Source organism: Bos taurus, chromosome 12 (assembly GCF_002263795.3).
Source record: "Bos taurus isolate L1 Dominette 01449 registration number 42190680 breed Hereford chromosome 12, ARS-UCD2.0, whole genome shotgun sequence".
Lineage (NCBI taxonomy): Eukaryota > Metazoa > Chordata > Mammalia > Artiodactyla > Bovidae > Bos > Bos taurus.
Window position 1 is genome coordinate 51,069,450 of NC_037339.1, and position 17,274 is coordinate 51,086,723.

The 17,274-nt window shown below is 38.4% G+C and overlaps 1 non-coding gene across 1 annotated transcript; it reads left to right on the forward strand.

The window, feature by feature from the left end:
* Positions 1-9,549: 9,549 nt before the first annotated feature.
* Positions 9,550-9,656, forward strand: LOC112449154 (U6 spliceosomal RNA). The gene has a single exon (XR_003037646.1). It is a non-coding gene; the product is annotated as a U6 spliceosomal RNA (small nuclear RNA).
* The last annotated feature ends 7,618 nt before the right edge of the window (positions 9,657-17,274 follow it).

The following is a 17,274-nucleotide window of genomic DNA, read 5'->3' on the forward strand; positions in this document are numbered from 1 at the left end:
GGGAATAGAACATTCACTGTAATGAAACTGCCAACAACAGAAAGTGGATGCACTCTGGAGTTCTTTGGAAATGAGATTTGAAAATAGAATTTTAACTGGAGACTAATATTAGAATATTCCTGTGTAATATCTGACCTCTGCGTCGTGAAGCACCGGAGGTTCCTTTCCATGCATATTTCCATTTCTAATATCCTGAAGTCATTTCCTATGTGTCAGCTTTATAATTGTCCCACTGTTTAACTGCTTTGTCCAGGCATTCTCTCAAATGTGGGTTCTTTCATCATCAACTTAGGAGCACAGAATTAAAGTTTGTTTCAGAGTAATTAAAATTCCAGTGATCAATTTTCTGGTTTCCTGGCTGTCAACTTTCTTCTTCTCTGGCTTCCTTTCTTCCTCATCTTTTTTTTTTTTTGAGGCGCTAAAAGTTTCTCGATATATAAATATTCCCAGAGCCACTCTTTTTTACCTTCTACCTAATTCTCCATTTGTGGCAGCTGTGTTGATTATCATCTCTTCTATTATCTTCCTTTAAATCATGCTGAAATTTTTGTCACGTCTTAAGAATATAGTTTTTCAGCAAAATCACCAACTTTCACCAAAATTTCCAACTTTCATCAACTATTTTTATTTTACTTGGGAGTCTGTGGATTGCTATTACATAATATGAGTTATGTGATAGTCTCTTTCCTTTTCCAAATTATTTCTTCAACAGTTTGTCAAGAGCTACATAACATACAATAATACTTGGTTTTCAAGGACTTGGCTTAAAGTAAAAAAAAATTTTTAGTACAAAATTTATTTTTAAGGTAGCATTTTTAATATATATTTTTAAATTTTTATTTTTTCTTTTTGGCTGCACTGTGTGGTTTGTGAAATCTTATTTCCCTAACCAGGAATCGATCCAAGGCCCTTGGAAGTCAGAGCACAGGACCCTAACCCCTGGACTACAAGGGAATTACCTATAATATGTGTTGTTTTGAAATAATTTGGGACTTCCTGACAGAACAATTGTTAAAACTTTGTGCTCCCATTACAGAGGACACAAGTTCGATCCCTGGTTGGGGAACTAAGATCTCATGTGCTGTTTGGTACAGCCAAAAATAAATAAATAAATAAAACAACTTTATTGGGATTTAAGTTACATACTGCAAAACACACATTTTATGAGTAAAGGCAATTTTTGGTAAATATATAAAGTCCTGCAGTGATCCTGATGGTCAAATTTTAGAACACATTCATCACTGCTGAGAATAGTTCTGTATCATTTGCAGTTGAACTTCACACCCCATCCACAAACTCTGGAACCTCTGGTCTACTTTTTGTTTTCCTCTGGTTTTACCTTTTCTTTAGTGTCATATAATTGGAATCATACAGTTTTGACACTTTGTACCATAGTTTCCAAGGTTTTGTTTTTCTAGTGTCTTTATTCTTTGTACAAATGAATTAACTATGGAGAAAAATAATATAAATACTAGAGGAAATTTTGGTGATGGTAGATATCATTTTTACATATGTACAAACTTTTATGCATTGACCTGTATATGCAAATATATGCATATATATGTAGACTGGGAAATGGGCAATATTAACACACAGGTGTATTTGGAACAATCTTGTGCATGCATTTTAGCAAAAGTTGGTGGCACAAAGCACTGTTCTAGTCTTACAGAGAATAAAAATAGAAAAGAATAACAAAACACAATTTTTTCTGCTCTTACACAAATTTTGGTAGAAACATAATTATAAGGCAAAATATAGTAGGCATAACAAGATAGTACAAAGAAAGTATATTGGGTACTTGAAAGAAGTAAAAAGAATTTGAGATATCAGCAAAGTTCAATGATGGCTTTTGAATAGAAGGGCCTTGGTGGATGGAGAGAAATTTTAAAATATATATTTATTTATTTATTATTTATTTTTGGCTGCATCAGGTCTTCATTGGGTGGATTGAAATTTGATGGGTGAAGATGGAAAAGACTGACAGGCCAGGCAGAGAAAACTACATGAGACAAAGCTAGGGAGGTTTTCAAAAAGTTGAGAACACTGTGTAGACTGCTCGGGCTTGATAAATATTTGTAGAAGTGAATGAAATTTTAATGTCCTGTTTATAAAGCAAGTGCTAATAAAGTGAAGCTGAAATGGGTTTGTAGTTGATAATCCATGTTGGGAGTGCATGTGTTGAAATGAAAATATAGGAAACCTCACTTCACTTTCTTTTTTTTTTTTTAATAATGCCTGCTTATTGCTGAGGCTTCACAAGGTTTTATATCTGGCGTTTCAAAATAAGGCTTATATTTCTTTCCTTCAATTTCAGTTGAAGGGCCAATATCTGTCTAGCATCTGTTAATTGTTGTCACACCATCTTATCCATTTATTCACAGGGCCAGACTTACTCCTTTTTTTTTTTTTTTCCATAAGACTGTTCTATACATCAGTGTCTCTTTTGCTGTCTCGTATACAGTGTTATCGTTACCATCTTTCTAAATTCCATATATATGCGTTAGTATACTGTATTGGTGTTTTTCCTTCTGGCTTACTTCACTCTGTATAATAGGCTCCAGTTTCATCCACCTCATTAGAACTGATTCAAATGTATTCTTTTTAATGGCTGAGTAATACTCCATTGTGTATATGTACCACAGCTTGCTTATCCATTCATCTGCTGATGGGCATCTAGGTTGCTTCCATGTCCTGGCTATTATAAACAGTGCTGCGATGAACATTGGGGTACACGTGTCTCTTTCCCTTCTGGTTTCCTCAGTGTGTATGCCCAGCAGTGGGATTGCTGGATCATAAGGCAGTTCTATTTCCAGTTTTTTAAGGAATCTCCACACTGTTCTCCATAGTGGCTGTACTAGTTTGCATTCCCACCAACAGTGTAAGAGGGTTCCCTTTTCTCCACACCCTCTCCAGCATTTATTATTTGTAGACTTTTGGATCGCAGCCATTCTGACTGGTGTGAAATGGTACCTCATAGTGGTTTTGATTTGCATTTCTCTGATAATGAGTGATGTTGAGCATCTTTTCATGTGTTTGTTAGCCATCTGTATGTCTTCTTTGGAGAAATGTCTATTTAGATCTTTGGCCCATTTTTTGATTGGGTCATTTATTTTTCTGGAGTTGAGCTGTAGGAGTTGCTTGTATATTTTTGAGATTAGTTGTTTGTCGGTTGCTTCATTTGCTATTATTTTCTCCCATTCTGAAGGCTGTCTTTTCACCTTGCTAATAGTTTCCTTTGATGTGCAGAAGCTTTTAAGTTTAATTAGGTCCCATTTGTTTATTTTTGCTTTTATTTCTAATATTCTGGGAGGTGGGTCATAGAGGATCCTGCTGTGATGTATGTCAGAGAGTGTTTTGCCTATGTTCTCCTCTAGGAGTTTTATAGTTTCTGGTCTTACGTTGAGATCTTTAATCCATTTTGAGTTTATTTTTGTATATGGTGTTAGAAAGTGTTCTAGTTTCATTCTTTTACAAGTGGTTGACCAGATTTCCCAGCACCACTTGTTAAAGAGATTGTCTTTAATCCATTGTATATTCTTGCCTCCTTTGTCAAAGATAAGGTGTCCATATGTGCGTGGATTTATCTCTGGGCTTTCTATTTTGTTCCATTGATCTATATTTCTGTCTTTGTGCCAGTACCATACTGTCTTGATAACTGTGGCTTTGTAGTAGAGCCTGAAGTCAGGTAGGTTGATTCCTCCGGTTCCATTTTTCTTTCTCAAGATCACTTTGGCTATTCGAGGTTTTTTGTATTTCCATACAAATTGTGAAATTATTTGTTCTAGCTCTGTGAAGACTCACTTCACTTTCTGTACATCAGCTTCTTGTCTGTCTGAAAAGTCTCTCTACTTCCTGCTCACTGCTTCTTATCCTTCAGGGTTGAGTTTCACTGGTCTTTTCTTAGTAAGCCTTTCTTGACTTTCCTCCCCAACCAGAGTTGGGGAGGAAACCAGCCTTTTTTTTTTTTTCTTTCCCTGTGCCAGCTCTTTAATTACAGTGCTTATATTGAAAGCATTGATTTCTGTGCTGGTCTCACCACTAAACTGTGGAAGCTCAAGGGCAGAAATTTTCTTTTACTTGTCTTTGCTTTACCAGTTCTTGGATTTTAAGGCAAGCTGCAACTGAACGCCCAGTAGGAGCTCAATAGGAGTCTAGTTCAAGGATGGTGGTGGTGGTGGTGTTTAGTCATTCAGTCATGTCTGACTCTCTGAACCTCCATGGACTATAGCCCTCCAGGTTCCTCTTTCCATGGGATTTTCCTGGAAGGAATCCTGGAGTGGGTTGCCATTTCCTCCTCCAAAGGATCTTCCTGACCCAGGGATTGAACCCTCATTGCCCGTGTCTCCTGCATTGCAGGTAAATTCTTTACCAGTGAACTACCGGGGAAGCCCTAGTTCAAGGATAAAATATATTAACTTGAGTATTGGGTTGATGGTTTTCTCTCTTGCCTTTATGTTAATCCTTCTTTTGTTCAGAGTAGCATGTCTTACAATTCTTCATTTGTATTCAAGAACTGAAGTGTTGTATACATTTTGTGCTTGTGCTTTCACATGTACCCTTGGCCCACGATGGCCTTAGCCTCTGGTTCCACATCTTTCTAAGAAGTTCAAGTTCAATGGCCTCCTTTTCAGAGTACTTTTCTAAAACCTCATCAGGGTGGTGTTCTTCCAACTTTGAATTTCCATGATGATTTTCAATACCACTTTCATGGGTGCTTTCTATTTTCCAGACCATATCTAGAGGTAGAATCTACATTTCATATACTTTGTATTCCCCCAAAGCCAAGAGATTCTCTCAGAATAAACATACATTCAAAATGCCTTCAGTGTGTTTCTTTTAACTGGCCATTGATTATTTGTCGGTCTTTGTTGATCATAAGCTATTCAATAAATATTTACAAATGGTTCATGAATCACATGCTTTAGGGGAAAAACTGCAGAGTGACACAATGTGGATGAAAATGTAATTTGGAAGCAGAAAAAGAAAAAAAAATCAGAATCAGAAATATATCCTCTAGCAAACTATAGAAGTTCACAAAATCATTTGAAACCTTGCTTTGTTGATGAAAAGTTCCACAAAAATCTAGCAAGCCTGTTAGCAATTTGAAAAAATGAAACCCTGAAAGAAACAAACATTTTCTCAGCATAGAGTTTTAAAAGAACTTTGTAGCTTCCTTTACTGTTATGAACATGTATTTTCAGTAATTACATAGTGACTAATTTTTATTAGGGCTAATCATTTACTTTTAGGTGCATTTGGTTTAGCAGATCAAGTATTGACTAGGAAGCTAAGTATGAATTATGACAATAAGAAAAAAAAAAAAAAAGAAATCTACTTGAAGGCCTTCCCTTTTATCTAAACACTGGCATCCATTCTTCCTTCCTTTCAAAAGCATTCACTTCAGTCAGAATTTTCTGCCTTCTTGCCCTTGATTGCCTTGGAGACTTCAGTAAACACATCAAATCGTACTCTCATAAACCCTGTTTCTCCTTCCTGCAAAACTGAACTTGCATTTGATAACCTTAGCACAGCACATCCTAATGGGTCCTGCTTTCCAAGCAAACTGCTGTCATGATAATTTTCATCAAGATTTTTGAAAGGAAATATAAATATCTCCCTTTAAAGTGATTAAATGTTAATCGAATGTTTTGAGGAATAATGTCATAGAATTTGCTCTTGTGTCTCAACCAGGGTACCTATGAAGCATGGAGTGACTTACCCTGCAGGTTAAGGAAACTTACTCAAAACTACTCCCAGGGTGAATCAGCAATGCTCTAGAAAAAGTGATCAGTGAGGGCCAGTCCACTTTGGTACACAATCTTATTAAGTTGTTGAAGGAAGGGTGAAACCTTGGCTGGCAGAAGCCTTCCCCTACTGATTTATTTCTCACAGTTTTCTTGAGGAGATACCGCAAAGGCACTCTCAAAAAACTTTAATATTTTCCCAGGCACAATGAGATGGTTGAATACTAATTCCTTATTCTCATGTCTTCTGTTTTTTGTCCTTTTAGCCAATGCACACTTCCCTGCTTTCCCCACTGAGGCCTCTTCCTTCTCTCTCACATCCCTCTCAAAACTGGAAGCAATTTTCTACATCAAACATCTCCTGTTTTCCTTTGGTTTGGAATGCCTGTGTTTGCCCTACTCTCTGTGCTCACTTTTAAAGGGCAGAGAATACAGGGACATTTTTCTCTGAGCTCTTCAATGTTAACAAAATAGAGATGCCGGCATCATGTCAATAGTTTTATCTACTATACATTTGAAAAACTTTGCCCTGCCATAGGAGCACACTAGAAGTACCGAGAAAATTTCAGAAGGAACTCAGCTTGGGCTGTGGCTGTGCGTGCCAAGACAAAGTTCAATGAATGTTTGTTGAATGAATGCATAAATAAATAATGAGAAAATGAGAGCCAACTCTACTGACTCCACAGGATGGCCTTTCATACTTTATAACAGATTCTAGAATTGTAAATCTACTATCATTTGGGAGGCTGTATCCTGATTATGTTAATGTAGTCTTAGCAACAGTGGTTTGGAGATGAAACTTGTTCTAAATATGTGGTCAACTGGGAATACGATTCTCAGTAAGAAGTTATTCTGTAAGTTTGTTTATTTTTATTTATTTGGCTGTATCCAGTCTTAGTGGCAGCATGCGGGACCTAGTTCCCTAACGGGGAATTAAACCCGGGCCCCCTGCATTGGGAGCGTGAAGTCTCAACCCCTGGACCACCAGGGGAATCCCTGTTCTGTGATTTTGGATCTTTCTACAATCAACTTTAAAAACATTCCTATTTTAAGTTTTATTATCACAGGCTTCCTTTATTTTTCTTGTAAGTGGGTTAGAAATATACTGTAAATAATAAAGGCACAGACAGAATAAACACTGTCTTTGACATAGTGAAATGATTATTACAGCCAAGTAATTAGCATATCATCTCCTCACCTAGTTACCTTTTTTTTTTTTTAATGATGAGAGCACTTGAAATCTACTCTCAGCAAATTCCAGTATTCAGTGAGGTATTATTGACTACAGTCATCAAGCTGGGCTTTAGATCTCTAGACTTAGTCATCCTACAGAACTGCAATTTTGATCAACATCTCCCCATTTCCCCCATCTGCCCTCTATCCCTGGTAAACATGGTTCTATTCTTTACTTCTAGGAATTTGACTTTCTTTTTCCATTTTATTTTTGGCCACACCAAGTGGCATGTGCAATCTTACTCCCCTGACCAGGGATTGGACTCTTGTCCCTGCACTGGAAGTATGGGAGTCTTAACCATTGGACTGCCAGGGAAGCCCCTGACTTCAACTTTTAAAGATTCTACTACATAATTGAGACCATGTGGTTGTTTTATTCTTACATTTGGCTTATTTTACCTAGCATACTTGCACTCATCTCACATACTAGTAAAGTGATGCTTAAGATTCTCCAAGTCAGGCTTCAGCAATACGTGAACCGTGAACTTCCAGATGTTCAAGCTGGTTTTAGAAAAGGCAGAGGAACCAGAGATCAAATTGCCAACATCTGCTGGATCATCAAAAAAGCAAAAGAGTTCCAGAAAAACATCTATTTCTGCTTTATTGACTATGCCAAAGCCTTTGACTGTGTGGATCACAATAAACTGTGGAAAATTCTGAAAGAGATGGGAATACCAGACCACCTGACCTACCTCTTGAGAAACCTGTATGCAGGTTAGGAAGCTTAGAACTGGACATGGAACAACAGTCTGGTTCTAAATAGGAAAAGGAGTACATCAAGGCTGTATATTGTCACCCTGCTTATTTAACTTCTATGCAGAATACATCATGAGAAACGCTGGGCTGGAGGAAGCGCAAGCTGGAATCAAGATTGCTGGGAGAAATATCAATCACCTCAGATATGCAGATGACACCACCCTTATGGCAGAAAGTGAAGAGGAACTCAAAAGCCTCTTGATGAAAGTGAAAGTAGAGAGTGAAAAAGTTGGCTTAAAGCTCAACATTCAGAAAACTAAGATCATGGCATCAGGTCCCATCACTTCATGGCAAATAGATGGGGAAACAGTGGAAACAGTGGCTGACTTTATTTTTCTGGGCTCCAAAATCACTGCAGATGGTGATTGCAGCCATGAAACTAAAAAACGCTTACTCCTTGGAAGGAAAGTTATGATCAACCTTGACCGCATATTCAAAAGCAGAGACATTACTTTGCCAACAAAGGTCCATCTAGTCAAGGCTATGGTTTTTCCAGTGGTTGTGTATGGACATGAGAGTTGGACTATAAAGAAAGCTGAGTGCCAAAGAATTGATGCTTTTGAACTGTGGTGCTGGAGAAGACTCTTGAGAGTCCCTTGGACTGCAAGGAGATCCAACCAGTCCATCCTAAAGGAGATCAGTCCTGGGTGTTCATTGGAAGGACTGATGTTGAAGCTGAAACTCCAATATTTTGGCCACCTGATGCGAAGAGCTGACTCATTTGAAAAGACCCTGATGCTGGGAAAGATTGAGGGCAGAAGGAGAAGTGGACGACAGAGGATGAGATGGTTGGATGGCATCACTGACTCAATGGATATGGGTTTGGGTGGACTCCAAGAGTTGGTGATAGACAGGGAGGCCTGGCGTGCTGTGGTTCATGGGGTCGCAGAGTCGGACACAATTGAAGGACTAAACCAAACTGAACTGAACCTAGCATACTATACTAATTATATATATACATCACTATATATATATCTGTGGCTTCCCAGGTCATGCTAATGGTAAAGATACACCTGCTAATGTAGTAGACATAAGAGACACAAGATCGATCTCTGGGTCAGGAAGATCCCCTGAAGGAGGAAATAGGAACACACTCCAGTATTCTTGCCTTGAAGAATCCCATAGAAAGAGGAGCCTGGCAGGCTACAGTCCAAGGGGTTGCAAAAAGTTAGACATGACCGAGTGTCTGAGCACACACACACATACAGCTACACACACAAACACATATAGTAGCAAATCATCACGTTGTATATATATTAATAACTTAAATATATATCATTTTCATTTTAAAAGATATTTATATCTTGATTCCAGTTATGTGAGCAATTAGGAAAAGCAAAACTGTAATGATAGAAAGTGGACCACTGTTTGCTAGGGCCAGGAAGTAGAAAAAGGGATTAACTACAAAGAATTATGAGTGAACTTTTGAGGGTGATGTTAATGTTTAGCATTATGAGTGTGGTGGTGGTGAGACTACCATATTTATATCTTTTAAGGCTGTACAAAATTAGTGACTTTTGTTATATGTTAATTCTACACCAGTAAGGCTGATTTAAAAAGTGAAAAACAAAACACACAAATAAATATATCTTTGTGGTTTGGGAAAAAATAAGGAAAAAAAATACTGCCAATTGAGGCTGGCACCAGAGGAGAATATCATTACATGAATCTCCTGGCAGAGCTGGACCCTGAGGCTGTAACCACCCCCTTGGGATTCTTTGCTATCTCCATTATGGCCATCGGAGGTGTCCTTTAACTTTCTGGTCCACATTAAAGAAAGGATTTTGCTCTTATTTTGCGATAACTTAACTGAAATGTGCTCGCTTCGGCAGCACATATACTAAAATTGGAACGATACAGAGAAGATTAGTATGGACCCTGCGCAAGGATGACACGCAAATTCGTGAAGCATTCCGTATTTTTTCGGGAGTTGGTGATGGACAGGGAGGCCTGGCGTGCTGCGATTCATGGGGCTGCAAAGAGTCGGACACGACTGAGCGACTGAACTGAACTGAACTGAGATGTGGTAGAATATTTTTTATATCAGTTACCAAAAATCAAGAATTAAAAGGGAAGCAATCATACAGGAACACTGTTGTTGTTGTTTTCCGGTCACTAAGTCACGTCTAACTCTTCATGACCCCATGGACTATAGCACACCAGGACCCTCTGTCCTTCACTATCTCCCGAGTTTGCTCAAATTCATGTCCATTGAATTGATGATGCTATCTAACCATCATAGAAGAACACTATGAATCTTCTAAACAATTCCAATGAAAGTTTAGAAAAGCAGACAGGGTTTGCTGTAGGCTATAGGTTAGGCTGCAGTTTGCTACCCTCTTCTCTAAATGGTAAGATCTTGTCCATTCCCATGGACAAAATAAGCTCTTGACAAGTTCTCTCTTTACAAGTTCACTAGCTCTGTCTCACAAGAGCTTTCTTTGGCTACCTGCATCCCTCAGCTTTCAGATGAATAAGGAAGGTTAAGGATGATTATCTATTGAGGGGTTTTCCTCCCCTAAGATCTTGCCTCTTTCCTGGTTCAATGGCATCAAACATTATCTGCCCCTCCAGGGACCACTCACCTTCTATAGTCTAAACTGGGCCCTTCCTTTATAAATCTTTAAACAAAAATCATAATCTTGTCAGAAAATGATGCAAGAATTGTAGCAGCTTTGTAAAATGTGGACTCATTTAGTTAGGAAACAGAGACTGATTTCCTCATGAATTTTTTAGAAACATAATGCAATTACTCTTATTATTAATGGATCTGTTGTTTATTCAAGGCAGAGAGTGCACATATAGAAACAAATTTGCTTTGGGTTTCTCAGTGAACCCTGAATAATGCAGAAATATTTGACTGCTGAAGTCAGAGGGCTGAAAGCTGCTGGGTTGAGGCTGGGAGAAAAGGGGTATTACATCATCTCCATACATATTCTACCTATATTCCTACATCAGCTAGTATTGGTACTTACATACAGAAAAGTTATCCCTAAAAAAATTCAAGCCTTTAGCAGAAGAAATCAAGGATCCCAATTTTCTCCTGCCATCACTCGAAGCTATCACTCGAGTCAAAAGCTTGGGTCTGTTTGGATTGAGAGCCTTGGACTCCTTTCTTTTCTTCTTGAAGTTAAGATTGACATGGGTATGGTGATACTCAAGACAAATACCAGGGTGGTTCTTATAGCCAGTAAATGTACCACAATCTTATTCCAGACAAGCAGTCACTGACTTAGCTCATTTGGAGACTGTACGATCCATCTCATTTCTTACAACTGCAAAGCAGGAGCTTCCCTGATGGTCCAGTGGTTAAGACTCCATGCTTCTAATGCAGAGAGAGGGCTTGGGTTCAATCCCTGATCAGTCAACAAAGATCCACATACCATTGGCCCAGCCAGAAGACAACAACAACAAACTGCAAAGCAGATGTGACATCATGGATTTGAGCATCCCATCATCTCCTGGCTCTGTACATCTGATGCTCCCATTTCCCTCTGACATGTCTCCATCACTGTGATTTTTTGGCATGTCCTTTGTCTCTGGAACTTCAAGATGCTCCAATCTCATCTCCTGTATTTACTGCCCCAGTCCGTGGGTCAGTTATTTCCTTTGCATTCCAAGGTGGACTGGTTCCTTTTTACTGGAGAATATGGATGTATTTCACAACGTCTGGATGCAAGGTGTGACAAATTGTATTTTTCATCTAGGATTAAAAATAGGTGGGTTCCCTCTTAAGATCTTGTGGTGAGCACTGCCATTATCCAGGGAGGAGGTTGGTGGTGTGAGGAAGCTATGTATTCACAAGTTTTAAAGAGTTTCCTGGAAGCCACCATCCATGTTGAGAAAAGGCCTTTGCCATTGGAAAATTTCTCATAGCTATTTATGAATGAAGACCGAGGAAGAACAGTAACCCTGGCATGCCTGTGATCTGCTTGTAGGCCTTACCCTGAGATTAACAGAGTCCCAGGTGTGACGGTAGATCATGTGAGCTGCTTCGTGAGATAATTTAGATTTGGAGTCTTTAAGCTGAAGTACTAAGAGCAGCCTCTTAGGGTTTTGTGTGTTAGTATCTATTGTGTGCTTTTTCTACTCTAGAGGGTGTAGATTGGAGCTAATGATTTGAGTTCGTCTCCCAATTTGTTTGTCAGTATGGTGATTCTTTCCACCTGCAATATAGGAGACTCCCTGCAATGCAGGAAACATGGTTTGATGGTTTGATCCCTGGATCAGGAAGATCCCGCATCAGGAAGATCCCCTGGAGAAGGAAATGGCAATCCACTCCACTATTCTTGCCTGGGAAATCCCATGGACCTAGGAGCCTGGTGGGTTACAGTCTCTGTGGACTGTACGCAAGAGTTGGACACAACTTAGCAACTACACCAGCAGCACCACCACCATCATGATTCTTTATAGGAACAAGAAGAATAACAGTGTAATAATATTATGAAAAAGAACTTGATGATTATCACATGTGAGAATAATGGGACAAGGGAGAGTGAAAACCAGAAGAGTGTTCTGATTCAAAGTTGTTGGTGATACTTTAATAAAAATGGGGACATGAGATATCAATGCAGAAGTCTACAAGAAGGTTGGAAATGTGTGTCTGGAATCAGAAAAGATCTGGGTGAATGGATTCAGGATCCATTTTTCCAGACATAATGAATTGTTTTTTTCCTTGGGTCTGACATGTACTTTGAAAATTGTAGTATATATGCTGGAAATAGTAGTATGTGGATGATTTTTAATTCAAAGGGGATAAATGAGTTAAATATGAAGATACTTCAAAGAATAAAGCTCAATTTCCTCTCTCATGTCCTTTTAGAATATATGAGTGTTAAATTCAAGATCTAAATAGCAACGACAAAAAAAAAAACTCGTCCAATGTACTGCTAGATTACAAAGTTATAAGCATGTGCTCTATGCTAATGTGAGAATTGCTGTGATTACAGGAGCTGTTGGTAAATTGCATGTTTCAAAAAGTAGAAATTACTTTCCCTTGAGAAATGTGAAATTTATTTCGGGGTTATATTTGTGTTTTGTTTGTAAGTTACTTTTCTTGAGATATGTAGTTCTTAATTTGGGGTTGTATTTTTATTTCCTTAACAGAGAGTTGGCACTTTGTAACTATCAGCACTTCTGGTTAAGTTGAACAAACTAACTGTTGTAGATATATCTATGCTGATTGTTCATGTCAGTTAAACTCACTGTGAAATGGGAGGAACCAGGTAAATTCTTCTCTGTGTCATACGTCTAACATGTTGGAGGCCAGTTTTAATATGAATCTACAAAGGGAAATAATTGAAAAAGCCAAGTTAGAAATTTTACTCCTTTTAAGGGAGATTTAAAACCAAGTCATTATATTCATTGGAAGGAATCTTCAAGATGACTTTTATTTTTCTGTAAGGTTTCCCTGAGTGCGATTAAGGATGGGGTGTAGGTAGAGCTTATTGAGCCTACAAGACCCACAGTGTGGGATAATCGAGTGGCTTTTTCCTTTGGTGTCCATCAGCAACATTTTTGTCATGCCCTTTTCTGAACATTGGTGATGACACAGAGATGTGACAAATATGCACGTGTGGTAGATATACCCCAATTATCCTTGTAATTCTGATCCCTTTTATCGAGGACTCAGAATTCTTCTATACCAGGGATCCAAACAGTTGTTATTAAAAATACATGGTACAACCCATCAGCTATCTTTGTGAAAGAAGAAACAAAACCTCATAAGAATACTAATAGATTTGGAAACCTCAGTTGGATCTATCAAAAACAGAAATGTTCAAGAACCAGGTGGTTTCCCAGTGCAAACATTTGCTGATTGCAACTTTGGTTCAATTACTGTAATTTATCTTTCTATTGAGTCTTCCTCTTTCAATATCAGCACATTAGAATTGCAAGTTCATTGGGTTTTGGCCAAAATCTTCTTAATCAACTCTGTATCACTGCCATTTTAGGCAGGGTCCTGTCCAAATCAGCTTTTGTTATGCTGTTTCTAATGCAGGTGTGCCAGTGGCCTGAAATAAGGCCACATCTTAAGCCCCAGGACAAAACCAGCCAGAATCTCTTAGGACATTAATTACACTTTTCAGAGCAATGAAATTTTATACTCCCCCAAAGTAGAGAGGACGAAAATGGCAATTTGGCAGTGTTCCCCATGGTGTGGACTCAATACCCTTTCCCTCTAATCCCAAATCAATGATGTGCTCTGGCTCTGACTGGGACAGGCCTGAGGCACTGTGCCAAAGGAATCCAGAAGGTTCTGTCTTTGCAAATGTGAATCAGTGTTAATCTGAGGTCTGATGACCTCAATTTTAATCTTGGTCTTGCTATTACTCAGTTTTTATAAAGCCTCACTTTTCTTATCTACAAAAGAATGTAATAAAGTATTGAAAACATGTTTCTACTTTCTGATTTCTGTCTACCTTATTTCTCCTGCTCTCTCTTTAAATAGACTTTAAGCTCTGAATTTCACAGAACTGACCAGGCTTTAAAAAGTAAGGTAGGATATAAGCCTCTCCATGCCCTTCCTTCATATTCATTGCAACAAAACTGACATTGCTTTCATTTTTCTCTACTTTAAGCACTGCAGAGAGCTATGGATACCCGATACAAAGAAAAGGCAAGCATGAGAAGAGTAAATTTAAGATCTGAGAAAAGGGTATGAACAAAATATTCATAGAAGACTAAATATTTATGAGCAGACATGGGAATATGTTGATGCTCAGTGGTAATCAAGGGAATACCAATTTGTAATATCACATTTCAAGCATCAAAATAATTTTAAAAAATAATGCCATACTTTATGCTGATGAGAAGGGTGAGATTTATATTGCTCGTCAGAGTGTACATACATACAGTCTCAGTCGCTCAGTCGTTTCCAACTCTTTGCTACTCTGTGGACCGAGCCTGCTGGGGTCCTCCATCCATGACATTTCCCAGACAAGAGTACTAGAGTGGGTTGCTATTTTCTTCTCCAGTGCATCTTCATGACCCAGGGATAAAACCCACATCTCCTTTGTTTCCTGCATTGGCAGGTGGATTCTTCCCACCGAGGAAGCCTAGTCAGAGTATAAATTGTGAAAAACTTTATATAGAAAATAATTTAGCAATATGTACCAAGAGCCACTGGGCCCACTGCCCCCACCCAACTCCTTTTAGGATTTATTCTAAAAAATCCATTCAGAAAATTGAATAAATATTTCTGTAATTATGTCTAAAAGCAACACAAATACCTAACAACAGAGAGTTCAATAAAGTATAGTATAATGATGGGATGTCACATGATACGATCATTTAAAATGACTTATTAAAGAGTTGTTAATATTAACAGAACAAAATAATTATGTAGTAGAGTCTACCGGAAATATGCTGTGATTTTAATTATGTAAGTATATTTTATATACATACTTTAGTGTGTGAGATCATTCTGTCATCTTTGAGATTGCATCCAAGTACTGAATTTTGGACTATTTTTTTGACCATAATGGCTACTCCATTTCTTCTGAGGGATTCCTGCCCACAGTAGTAGATATAATGGTCATCTGGGTTAAATTCACCCATTCCAGTCCATTTGAGTTCCCTGATTCCTAGAATGTCGATGTTCACTCTTGTCATCTCCTGTTTGACCACTTCCAATTTGCCTTGATTCATGGACCTGACATTCCAGGTTCCTATGCAATATTGCTCTTTACAGCATTGGACCTTGCTTCTATCACCAGTCACATCCACAACTGGGTATTGTTTTTGCTTTGGCTCCATCCCTTCATTCGTTCTGAAGTTATTTCTCCACTGATCTCCAGTAGCATATTGGGCACCTACTGACCTGGGGAGTTCTTCTTTCAGTATCCTATCATTTTGCCTTTTCATACTGTTCATGGGGTTCTCAAGGCAAGAATACTGAAGTGGTTTGCCATTCCCTTCTCCAGTGGACCACATTCTGTCAGACCTCTCCACCATGATCTGCCCATCTTGGGTGGCCCCACGGGCATGGCTTAGTTTCATTGAGTTAGACAAGGCTGTGGTCCTAGTCTAGTCAAGGCTATGGTTTTTCCAGTAGTCATGTATGGATGTGAGAGTTGGACTGTGAAGAAAGCTGAGCACTGAAGAATTGATGCTTTTGAACTGTGGTGTTGGAGAAGACTCTTGAGAGTCCCTTGGACTGCAAGGAGATCCAACCAGTCCATTCAAAAGGAGATCAGCCCTGGGATTTCTTTGAAAGGAATGATGCTAAAGCTGAAACTCCAGTACTTTGGCCACCTGATGTGAAGAGTTGACTCATTGGAAAAGACTCTGATGCTGGGAGGGATCGGGGGCAAGAGGAGAAGGGGATGGCAGAGGATGAGATGGCTGGATGGCATCACTGACTCGATGTACATGAGTCTGAGTGAACTCTGGGAGTTGGTGATGGACAGGGAGGCCTGGTGTGCTGCAATTCATGGGGTTGTCAAGAGTCAGACACGACTGAGCAACTGAATTGAACTGAACTCAGTATGTGAACAAAAGACAATATATCCCTATCAATCACTGTTAAATGATTTTCTCAGAGGGGTGAATGTAGAAATGCTTTCTCATTTCTCCTTTAACTTCATTCCATGTTCTCTAATGTAGAAATGAAAATGTATTTCTTCAGCAAGTATACTGAAATACACTAAAAAACAATATTTAGGATTTTAAAGAACAAATTGATTTTTAAGTTGGTTAAATGCCAAAATATGATGTGCCTAGCAATTTTGGCACACATATTTTGTCAGATATGTTTCTAATCTGAAACCTTACTAGCACAAAATGCAATTTGTTACTTCCAGTCATAACCACTTAAGAGAAGATATTATGGGGAAAGGAGGAAACAAAGTATAAACTAAAAATTGCTATTTCTACTGAGAAAACAAATGAAAAGATCACAAAAAGATACTCTTTGTGCATTATTTCCTCTTTGCTAGATTTGAGTCACTTTGTTGGCAGTGATAATTCTTTAAGTCAGTTAGGATATCCTTTCACTGTCCTTTAAGAAATACTGGTCCAGTGATCTCAAACGATTAAAGCAGCATCTAGTGTACCTGACTCACTTAGAAGGTTTAATATTCTCTCACATAGTTTCTTAGGAACATGAATAAGACTTTGAGCCTATCAACTTTTCCTTATTAAAATTTTTTAAAAATAAAACTTAAGTAAGTAATTTTTAAATTAGTACTCCTCAATCAAAGCTGCCCCAATATGGTAAAATTTCACAAGGTGTCAAATTCTTACAAGCAAAAGGTTTGTCACTTGTGTTATGAATCATTCCCAGTTGAGCTTGTATTTGAGATGTAAATGTTGTTTTTAAAGACATGCTTCCATTACAAATGAATTGGGCATCTTCACCCCACAAGCCTTTCAATCATATGAAATTGCTGATTCTGGCCTCGCAGTGACTCATTTTAACTCCCAACTAAATAAAACAAAGAATGCTGTAGATCTGAACTCTAGCAACCTAATCTTGAAATTATTAAAAATACATGAACCAGATGGCAACCCTCCAGGGTACATCATCTGACACAGATAT